The sequence below is a fragment of the Cyprinus carpio genome, chromosome B12 (assembly GCF_018340385.1).
Source record: "Cyprinus carpio isolate SPL01 chromosome B12, ASM1834038v1, whole genome shotgun sequence".
Taxonomy (NCBI): Eukaryota; Metazoa; Chordata; class Actinopteri; order Cypriniformes; family Cyprinidae; genus Cyprinus; species Cyprinus carpio.
The window spans coordinates 14,239,254-14,245,253 of record NC_056608.1 but is presented as its reverse complement, the minus strand read 5'-3'; positions in this window follow the sequence as shown (position 1 = coordinate 14,245,253).

Sequence of the window (6,000 nt, the reverse complement as noted above, 5' to 3'; positions counted from 1 at the left end):
GAGCAACCAGCACTAGCATAGCCGACGGCAACCGGGTCACTTCCCCTCCCAGGACTCATCCCTCAACGCTGGAAAGGACATAGGAAACTAGCCATAGCAAAGCACTGGTGTAAGACCATCCACACAGATGGACACCCTCCCCCACTCCAGAACTTTTTATGTTAGCCTTCCAAAGAGGTGACGTTCATATTTTGACAAAGTTTTGGAAAGATGGCAGAGATACAGAGGTAAGAGGAGAGCTTGGAGCTGAAGAGAAGGGTCCTTCCTGTTTCTGAAGGAGATGAACAGTGGGGGGTCCAGGAGTTGTGATTAAGATAAGATTTCAGGAAGCAGCATAGAGAGAAAGACTCAAGACTAGGGATGCACATTTAATCAAAATAAAACAGAAACAATGATGTGGCTTAGTGTGATTTTTTTGTAGTTTATTAATAGCTCATTATGCACTAGTGTATTGTATTTAAAATTAATTATTATTATTTGTATAATTATTATGATTAAGACTTAAATGTTAAATTAAGATTAAGAATTTGAAGTTCATTAAAAAAAAAAATGTCTGATCTAAATTGTGTCCAATATAAGCCTGTAATTATTTTCTTGTTACGGCTGATGAGCATTAAATGTGCAGTAATAAAATTCTATGTTATGCTGTCTAAATAAATTAACAATTAATCACTAACTAAAGTCAGTTATTTTAAATGCTACAAGTACATTTAGGCACAACAACATTACAATATGACAACACGAAATAATACAATACAATAAATTCTACAATATAATACAAAACATCAACGAACAGGCCTAACTGATATGGCACTGATATATCATGAATGCCTAGCTAACCTCAGTAAAAAAAAAGGATGTGATTGTCCCAATAGGCAATGCTATCACCCAGAACACCCTTTGACTATTCAATGTAACTCTGCTCAGGTTATCTGAGTGCTCTCTCTAGTCACAGTGAGGCGAGATATTGAGAAGAGGTCAGCTTTGATTCGAGAAAGTCAAACTAGCCATTTCACTGGCAAGCAGCATTATGCTACATTAGGCTGAAGGTATTTGAGGGTGCTGTTATATCCCACGTCAACTTCTCCACTGAGCATCTATCACCTGCATTTTACAGCCAATAAACAGTTTCCTCTTTAGCTCTTGTGGCATCTGTAACATTTAACAGATGGGTTCAACATATGCAGCTTTGCCAAGGAGCACAGCTAATAGTCTTAAAGAGACAGTTCAACCAAAAGTGAAAATTCTGTCATCATTTAATCACCCTTAAATTCATCCAAACCTGTATGACTTTCTTTCTTCAGTGGCACACAAAAGAAGTTATTTTGGAATTTTCTCAAAATCCTTAAAATAACAAATTTTACATTCCACAGAAGAAAGAAAGTCATAAAGGTTTGGAATGACCTTAACAAAAATGTACAAAAGTACACAACTGTAAGAACATTCGCTGTTTGAATAGAAAGAAAGAAATGTTCTATCTTTTGGTTTTGATAAAAGTAGCAATCTGTTAATTTCAAAGGTTATAATAATGTAAGTGGTTTTGTCTAAGGCTTTTATTGTAAAGCCAGAAATGTGTGAAGTTCCAATCATTTCCAGATGTAGGTGGCTTTTTAAAAGTAGTACAGGGCTGGCATTGCTCATACAATTAGTGTTTTATGGAGGTGGTGGTAGAAACCTCTATCAAATCAATCACTATACAATCAAAATAAAACTAAAGCCACTCATGTTTTTTTTTTTTTTTTATCTTCTCCATCTGATCTCCTGGGGCGTCATTTATAAAATGCTGCATAGAAAATGTCCTACATTTGATCTAAGATCATTTCTTACTTGTGTGTATATGTGTGATTCGGAGAAATGAACATACAGATAAAAAAAAAAAAAAAACGTGCATGCATTTTTTCTAGATCCAATCTATGAATCACAAAATATCTTGAAATTGTGTGCAGCTGAATGGTCTCAGATCTCTGCCTTGTAAATACCCCCTAATTAAGGTTATTAACATTTAAAAGAGCACCAGCCAACATCCAAATCCTTTACTTGCGAATGGCGAGTGACAAGAATTGTTCAGATTTTCAGATACATGCAGTACTCCCAAACTGCCACAAGGAAAATTTGTAGGCCTTCTTATACCCAACATGTCTCTAAGCACTTTTCCGACTTCAAAGACCATTTTTATACATCTGAATGTTGATGTGGATTTTAGTATACACACACTTTTATAATCGAGGTCCCTGATGTCTTAGGAAGCCTAACTTTAGGACAAAAGAGACTAACCGAACACCAACATGTTAAGTGTCCAAACAATTACACAGCTAGATTTTCTAAAACAGGGAGAAAATAATGATGATGGAGTCAAATCCTAATTCAATTTAGCTTAATATTTTCATATTCCCCTATATTAATATGATACCATTAACAACAACACAGCTTATGATATTTACACTTATGCATTTGTCAGATGTTTTTAAGTGACTAACAATGCATTTAAGTATAGGCTAAATAGAATTTAGGTTGCTTTGGATAAAACTGTCTGCCATATGACTGAAAGAAGTAATAACAGAGCAAGTTCACTATGATGGTGAAAAAGAAATTTAATAACCCAGTGATGATATCTTATATATGCAGGAATGCAGCAGCTGATCCTTATGATATCCATAAGGAGCAGGGAATAAGTTTCTGCACTGCTCTTCCTGTGTTGGGTGAGACTCTGACCCTGCATTGGCAGAAGATCGCTGCTGTGTTTGTAAGAGTCAGCTGGGCGTCCAGCACCACGCTCTCAGATAACACGACTCCGGAACGTTCCACAGCAGGAATGCCTGCTTTGTTGAGTTTATAGTGATTACGGGGACGATTAGAAGACCCCTGTGGTCAGTGGACACAGAGCGTGAGGCTCTGAAGGGCCTTTGGTTGCTTTATTATGTCCAGTTGGAGAGACAGATCTACCTCACCAGCACGCAGCAGCAGACAGCACCATCACAGCCAGGCCCTCACACTGATACACAGATTGGACAAAGCAAAAAAAAAAAAAAAAAAAATTCTTGTGCATACAGTAGGGTTTAAAAAAACTGTAAATTTAGACTTTCACATCAAAAAATAATAATCATTTGCATGCAATATGGCACAACTGAAAAAACAACTTCTGTTTTCTTTGCCTGTAAGTCCTGTGACATGAGACCACCCCCTAGTGGTTGCAGGTGTTGTGCCGATATTTGTGAAGGTTGCTTTCTTACCGAGGGCAGATACCTGAGACCAGTTATTGTGGATTAATGAATAACACATAATCACATTCATTGCCCTATTTCTCATTAATCCAACCTCTCTGTTCAAAAATAAATAATCCTCCTGAGCTTTTATTAGAGCAAGCTCTCCAGGCATTTTATTTGAAGTGAGAGGAGTGTTTTCACTGTAGAACTCCTTAAATATTTGGAAAGCTTACTTTACCCTGGACTTGGCTTAGACCACCTTCTTTCATTTCTCTTCAAATATTTATCTGCTGTCCAGCAGCTAGCCAGCGAGATCGGCTGTGCCTTAACTTTAGCTCACAGAGCAACTATGTATCTCTCGTGATCAGTCATGAATCAAATGTTCTCATTCTGAGATATACAGTACATCCACACTACCGTTCAAATGTTTAAGGTCGGTAAGATTTTGAAATGTTTTTGAGAGAAGTCTCTTCTCTTATGCTTACATAGGCTGCATTTATTTGATAAAACTACCATGAAAACAGTAATGTTGTAAAATATCTGAACTGTTTTCTATTTAAATATATTTTATTTTTAAATGTAGTTTATTTTGGTAATGGCAACACTGCATTTTTTAAGCCATTATTTGTGAAAACTGTGATACATTTATTTAAGCATTCTTGATTAATAGAAAGTTTAAAAGAACAGTATTTACTGGAAAAATAGGCCTAAATATTTTGTAATATTAGAAATAGTCAATTTAATGTATCCTTGCTGATGTCATAAAAAATCATTTCAAATAAAAACAACATAATTTAAAATAAAAACAAAAACAATAAACATTGTTTCAAGTAAAAACAAGAACAGTAAGTATCGAACAAAAAATGACACACTTCAATGAAATCTGAGCACATTCACCCCAGCATACTTTGAGAGTCTTTCATTGCCATTTCTCATACTTACACACTATTCTACATCATTTTATAGTAAAAAAAAAAGGTATGTTCGCATAAAAAAGCACTATGAGTTATGAGTACCCCGATAATACTGTACAGAACAAAGTGTGCTGGAAACTTTATGCACTCAAGAGTTGCAACTTAAGATAGGGTAAGAGGCTAAAAGGTACATGCTTCTGTTAAGAAAACACGGTTAAATGTTCTATATGAAAAAGCTAACATTCTACAATTCATGCATTCATACTAAGTGCATAATTTGGGATGCAACTAAAATTCAACTACATGTGCCATCTTCCCCTTGAATGTTTGTTTGTTAAATCTTTTGGCTAACTAATGTATTTAGCAATCTATAAGAGTGTAGTAATCTACATATCAGAATATTTAAGTTGCTAAATAAGTCGGTATATTTCATCTGGGCCTAAACATAAGCTAACCCTTACACCGTCTGGATGCATGTAGAGTAAACAGCCTGGAAACGAGACCTTGAACTTGATGAACCAGCCAGGGATCAGCTGGAAATCTAATTATATCTCTTCTCTCGAGTAATTCTAAGAAAACAAAACTTTAAGCGAGCTCATGTTTACTTGAGCCAGTGACCCCCCGTTTAGCCCACCCCGCGCTCCTCTCTTCACCTCGCCTCACCTCCCTGACCCACCAGTTCATCTGCCTTTATTAGACTGCAGCTATTTTTAAAACTAGGCCTGTGTTGCACTTTTATGAAACGTGATCGAGGCATATGTATATACTGTAGACAGATCCTTATGTACATGTGTGGGCACACAATCAGGTGGCATTACATTTAAAAAAATAAATAAAAAATTAATCAAAAGTAGACCAAGCTGTATCTGTTGACAGATAGACTGCATCTGCAATCAACAGCACTCTCAAACATCTCAGCTCCTCCAGGAACTGGATGGTCTCCAGACAGTACAGACAGCAATAAAAAATTAATTTAAAAAGTGTTGACTGATATGGAACTTTTTTCAGTTTACAAATGGGATCCAACCATACACAGTGATATGGCCAAGCTGTGTGTCGGTACATTATAAGACTACCGCTAACTAAAAATAGGATTAATGAAGGAACATATTTCAGTGTGGGGTCAACCCAGCTACACATATGCCACAGCAGCCTCAACAGATCTCATATTTGTCCCAGATGAAAGCAAACACCCACACGCATTTAGCTAATGGGTAAGAAAACACTGTATGTTTGTGACTTTTGACTATCAACGGCTATAATTTTATGCCCTGATGCCTCTGAAACAGCAGACTTTTTGTATGGTGTATAATTATGTATTTGTAAAGATGTGTTGTAGTCTATACAGAAAATTTGTATTGGACAACTACTGAGAACTACCAGTTCTATGAGAACTTAAAAAAATTGCCTTATAAAATCATTTTCCTACAAGATAGAGTTCACTGGTTTCTAAAGCAATGATTATGTCATTTATTTAACCAAACACTTGAATCAAACCAACAAACTCTGGGGAATTGTGGCCTATGGATGACTAAACAGGATAACTGGGAAAAGAAAAGAAAAGAAAAGAAAAGAAAAGAAAAGAAAAGAAAAGAAAAGAAAAGAAAAGAAAAGAAAAGAAAAGAAAAGAAAAGAAAAGAAAAGAAAAGAAGGGGGAAATACAGAGAAGAGAGATTTTCATACACTCTTCCTGGAGCTCTGGAAAGATCCAGGCAGAAATGAGAAACCAGGGAAGAATTGCGCTGAAAACCAGAATGAGCAGTGAGCATACATAACATGAAAAAGTTATTTAAAAAATGTGTTATGATATTGTAAAATAAATCAAATAAAGTGTTTAATAGAGAGGAACAAATGCAGTCCTGTCATTTACTAACCTTCATTTG